This window comes from Narcine bancroftii, chromosome 4, assembly GCF_036971445.1.
Source record: "Narcine bancroftii isolate sNarBan1 chromosome 4, sNarBan1.hap1, whole genome shotgun sequence".
In the NCBI taxonomy this organism is placed as follows: domain Eukaryota; kingdom Metazoa; phylum Chordata; class Chondrichthyes; order Torpediniformes; family Narcinidae; genus Narcine; species Narcine bancroftii.
In genome coordinates this window covers 88,037,739-88,043,738 of record NC_091472.1, presented here as the reverse complement: position 1 = coordinate 88,043,738, position 6,000 = coordinate 88,037,739, and positions in this window count along the sequence as shown.

Genomic DNA, 6,000 nt, shown 5'->3' with positions numbered 1-6,000 from the left:
GAGAGGAGATCTTGTAGAAACATATAGGATTATAAAGGGTATGGATAGGATAGATGTAGGAAGGTTTTTTGAGCTGACCGGGGAAACTAAAATGAGAGGACACATGCTCATGATTCGGGGGAATAGATTTAGGACAGAGATAAGGAAAAATAGTTTTTCCCAGAGAGTAGTGAATGTTTGGAATTCTCTTACCAGGGAAGTGGTTGAGGCTGCCTCATTAAACATATTTAAAATTCGGTTAGATAAATTTTTACATGATAGAGGAATTAGGGGATATGGGGAGAAGGCAGGTAGGTGGAGTTAGGTCATAAATTAGATCAGCCATGATCGTATTGAATGGCGGAGCAGGCTCGATGGGCCATTTTTGGCCTACGCCTATTCCTACTTCCTATGAAAACGGGGTGGTCTGGAAGGCAGTCCTCCTGGCTCTCAGGTCAAAAGGGTGGGCCATTGAGTACTGGCAGGACGCCCTGCTCGAGGTGCCCCATGCCGTTCGGTCGCTGCTGTGCACGGCTACCAACGAGACCCCTCACGAATGTCTGTTCTCATTCCCCAGGAAGTCCGTGACTAGAACATCCCTCTCAGCATGGCTCACGTTCACAGGACCGGTGTTCCTGCGTAAGCACGTACGGACACACAAGGCCAAAGCCCTGGTTGAGCAGGTCTTCCTCCTATATGCAAACCACAACTACGCCTATGTTAGGTTCAGCAGTGGCAGGGAGGACACCGTCTCAACCAGGGACCTGGCACCATCAGGAGCACCCACCACACCATGCCATCATCCAGCCCAGGATGACGCTGACTGGGCATACATTCCCATCCCCAGGCAGCTATGGGGCATGCAGGACCTCCTTGACCACCAGAGGCCTGCTTCAGCCCTGGGAAACTAACCTGCCCCCTCACCCATCCAATTCGACCCTCATACGTCGATCCCGGCCCCCCTGGCCACCCCTCCGCACGGCACCTCACCAGTAACACAGACACCTGCTGTCAGCCCCCCCCCCACTTCCTCTCTGACCAATGATCAGGAGCCAGTCCTACAACGGTCACAGAGACCCCGTCAGCCACCAGACCGTCTCAACCTGTAAATATTGTATGTGTATAGTGGGTATGATTCTTTGTAACTGCCCCCCTGGGACAATTTCAAAGAAGGGGGTGAATGTGATTGTACACCACCGGCCTACTGCAGGGGGCAACACCTGTACCTGCAGGAATGTACCGTCGGCCTACTGCAGGGGGCAACCTCTGTACCTGCAGGAGTGTAAGGGGACAGGACAACACCTGGCCGGCTGTCAATCAGTTGGCTTGAAGGGATCAAGCCCCACCCAGTCGGATGTCAATCACCCTCCGAGATATAAGCCTGCACTGGCCTCCCGAAGCTCACTCAGAGTTACTGCAGCTACAGCCAGCCTGGCTCTGTGGAAGTCTTTGTGGATTAAAGCCTGTTGTATAGTCTTTACATTGTGTGTGTCTGATTCTGGCTAACTGCGCACCACAGTGTCAGAGTGCTGCTTGTTGCTGCGGCGGAGAGGTCGTGTGCTGATTCGGAAGATGCTGGTGTCCAAAATGGCGGCCCTCACAGCCTGCACGTGGCACTGCTGAGACCCAAAGATGGTGCCCAAGATGGCAGCCCAATTACTTGCTTGTGGCACTGCTAGGAAGGGGTTTGAAACTACACACCTTAGCATAGTCTCCTTTTTTCCTGCAGCTGGAGCGGACCGTGCCTTTTGCTGGGCAGCATTTCATCGGGTGCTTGCAAAAGTAACTCTTTGGGTCCTCGCAGTGTACAGTGGCGATAGTTGGGTCGTTGACTGCACGTGGCCATGGTGTTTGAAGGCATTCATGAGATACTGCTGGCATGGTCAAATCGTTAATGGGGCGAGGGGGTGACAGCATTTCCAAAGATGGTGTTGCGCAGGGCAACATTGTTGGTTGAGTAGGCCTCCATATTCTGAAGGGCCATTTCCAGCGTACCTGCCCGCTGGACTGCTTTCTGCAGGCTAAGCTCACCTTTCTCCAATAGTCTTTGGCAGATGTAATTCGCCCTGATAGGCATCTTTTATCAGGTCCATGTACTCCGCAGCCATCACAGCCTTACATTCACAAGTCCTTCTGAGAGTTCACAGGGCCTGGAGGTACTCAGCATTTGACTCCCTAGGTCACTGTTTTCGGGTCTCCAGGAGGTGCCTGGTGTCGACTTCGTCAATCTTTCATAGGTACTGGCCCTTTAGAATGTCCATGGGCTCCTGATATGATTTGGCCTCCCTGATCATTGAGTGCCAACTTGGGAGAGCAGTACCTGTAATTTATTGGTCTCTGACCACACAGTGGCTGAAGGTGCCTGCAGAAATCCCTCAAAACAGCGTAACCAGAGTTCGAATTTGGTTGATGCCTCAGGTAATTGAGGGTCGATTTCCAGCTTCTCTGGCTACAGGATCTGCTCCCTTATAAGCTTAAAGCTCATGAAATTGATGTATCATCAATGACTCCAAAAGAGTGAAGTTGAACAAACTGATAGGCTTTGATTTGCTATCAAATAAAGGCACGTCCATCCTGCTCGACTGTCCTGCACTGGGGAGGGGGCTGTGGAACAATCACCTTTATTCAGGAGCCAGTGGGTGTGTCCAAACAGATAACTATATACATTCAGTGGTTTACCACAAAGTAATAAGGAGAAATGAACAGGGCTTGGTTATCAAATGATACAAATTTCAAGTGTTTGGAATTCGAAGGAGAAATGAAATGTGGAGAAGTAATTTCACATGCCAAGTTTTATGATTGAAAATTCTCTCTGGGAAAAGATGCTGGAGGCAGATTCAATAATAGCATAAAAGCAAATTAAATAAATAATTCAAGGGGTAAATATTGCAAAGCTGTGGGAAAGGGGCTACGGAGTCAGAATATTAGCACTGATACAGAGACGTGATGCACTCAATGTCTATCAATGCCTCACTCTTTTTATTCCATGCCAAGAGGGATATGTCTCTAACCTCTGTAAAACAGGGGTACTTTATTTCAATCTTTATCTTGTTAATCCTTAGAAGTGCATTTTGCTTAAATCATGACCTAGTTAGGATTGAAGAGGATACTGTATCTGGATCCTCATCTACTTATCACCAAAGAGAATACTTTGCTTGAATCTTGAAATCGAAGTGAGTACTTTATTTAAATCTTCATCAAATTAATATCGATAAGAAGACTGGTACTAAACCAGTCTGGCTTCTGTTACAAGGGCTATCTTATCTAATCATAACTAATTAATATTGAAGAGTATTTTATTTTAATCTTTATTTTGTTAATTTCAAAGAGGAAATCTATACTTGCATTTGCTTCAAGGTTCTAGTGGAAACTATATTATGTATTTATAATAAGATGATACTAAAAATAGTATTCCATTTGAAGCTTTATTTATTAATATTGAAGAAGATTTCTTCACAATGTCTCCTGGTCTCTATCAATTATGCAGTAACTTGTTTGAATATAACTAATATCTTGGAGGATATTTCACTTGAACTTTAATTTAAATATTATTTTAGGAGGGATATTTTAAATTATTTTGTATTATTAGTGTAGAAGAGACATGCTTTTTTGAATGGAGTGTGGGATGCCTTTGACGTTGCTGTTAATAGCTACAAGGCATCTATTCCTGTCGCAATAATGGCAACACTTCAATTCCAATGTTCCTTTTTCAATTTTTAATTAAAAAAAAATGGCTCCCACCACTAGTGCATGCTCTTTATTTGTTGCCACATTTGGAGCACCTACCGCTTTTAGTTAATATGTTGAATCAACTTTGGTTGATTCAAACCACTCAGAATAAAACAATGCCTAATTTTATTTTAGCTAAGCAATCGTGTGATTGAAGTGCACATATATGTAAACTCCCCATTTTCAAACAAATAAATTTCCTGTGGGGGGGAAAAAAACTCGATTCAAATACAACATTAAATGATAGGAAAAGCAATTAAATTTTACTGAAATATTAGTCGGCTCTTATTCAGTTATCTGTTTTGATATTTTCTTGAGCAACAACCTGCTGGAGGAACTCAACAGATCAAATGGCATCAGAGGGTGAAAAAGAATAGTCGAAGTTTCAGGTCAGACCCTACCTCAAAACAGCTTAATCAAGTGAAGGGTTCCTATGAGCATGCTTTTCGACCCATTGAGTTCCTACAGCAGATTGTTTACAGAATCTGCAGTCACCTGTCACCAGTGTTTACTACTTTGTTTGCAACACAATCCTGAAAGATCTCCAGGCTCAGCAGAATCTTGTTTCAGCCTTTACTGCGGAATCAAGTCCACACAGCGTTAATGCTGGAGCTCATAATTCAGATATTGGAAGAGACCCTCTATGTTCTATTTTCTGATGTTCAAATTAGTTTTTGATGTGCATTTGTCTTCAGTTAGGACATGTTTCATAGGGTTTTTAATATCACAACAGATCCCACAGAAGTCTAGGAGCAAACATCATCCATATCCCAAGTCAAGTTGAAAACCTGACAACATGAGCCAGGCAGCAGATTGGGGTGTGAAGGGGTGCTTGGTGATCTGGTGCTGAAGAGGTCACCAAGTCACAACAGGCTACAAAGATCGGAGCCGTTCCCAGGAGTACATGGCTCAAGAACCAGGAGGCTCAGACTGAGCACTTTGGGGGAAAGCATTTACCCCCCCCCCCCACCCCCTCCTGAGCATCTATGATCTGGAATTGGATTAGACGCAGGAGAGAATAGTTTGCAGGATTGTGGGGTACAAGCAGGAGATTGAAGGGATTGCTTGACTGGGTGCCAGCATAGACTCGATGGACCAAATGGCTTTAGCCAATGTGTGATCCAATTATTTTTTTTCTCAATCTTCGAAACAGAATTAGCCTGTGTTCAATTTTACCAGTCCTCTTTCTTCCATGGCTTTGATTTGAATGGATCATTATTGAACTGGCAGCCTCACTTGCGGGTAAAAGAATTTCATTTCTTATCTCCAATCTCTGCATCAAAGACTCCCTTCACTTAAATCACTGCCACTCTCATCACTTTTAAGAATCAATCCCTCTTTATGAAAATAATTTGTAAGATGCCTCAGACGTGACACACATAATAATGATCATCAATATCCTCTCCAAGAAAGATAGATTTAAATAAAAACACAGAAATGCTGGAGGAACTCGGCTAGTCTTTCAGTGTCCATAGGAGACAAAGATCCATTGCCAGTGTTTCAGGCCTGAGCCTTTCATCAAGGAATAATATTTAAACCCAGCCATGATTGGCAGTATTGAAGGGTTGATGAGTACATTTATAAATAAATGCAGGGTGTTAACAAATGCAGTCGGAAGGCTGATTTCTTATATTACAGGAATGTTTCTCATGGCCACCATACTGTTCTTGTACTATAATACAAATAAAATGGTCCACGACTTCCTGTATTCTCGAGGTCATGGCCCACGGGGCGGAGCCAATGCAAGATTATCAGACCAATTGGAGAGCGACCACCACGGAGGCATGAATCGTGATGGCAGCGCGGAGCCCAGTTTCTCCTGACTGTGCCGTCGCATGGTCTTTCCCAGCCTGCCATGGCATGAGGGAAAGAAAGACTGGGGGAAAGGAGCTGGGCGGGGGGGGGAAGAGGTGTCCCACTTCTCATACACTTCCTGGAAATTAACATTTGACGATTAGAGGAAGGGTCACAATAAGTGAAGATGTAAATTAACCACCTTTGCTCTCACTCCACACCTGCTCTTAAAAAAAATAAAAATAAAAAAAAGTTTAAAAAAAAAACCCAAATAATATTAGCTTTCTCTGGAAAGTTTACAAGTAACTAAGATCCTAAATTAAATCATGGGACCACAGATCCTAAATTAAATCATGGGACCAACATTCCCTTCTATGTACTCCAAACTGCACACTGATGCTAATGACCTCACACCCTCAACATGAAGCTGACACTTGGGATGTATGTACAATGCTAGAGAACATGAATAAGTTTATGGTTATATCCTATCCAATTAAT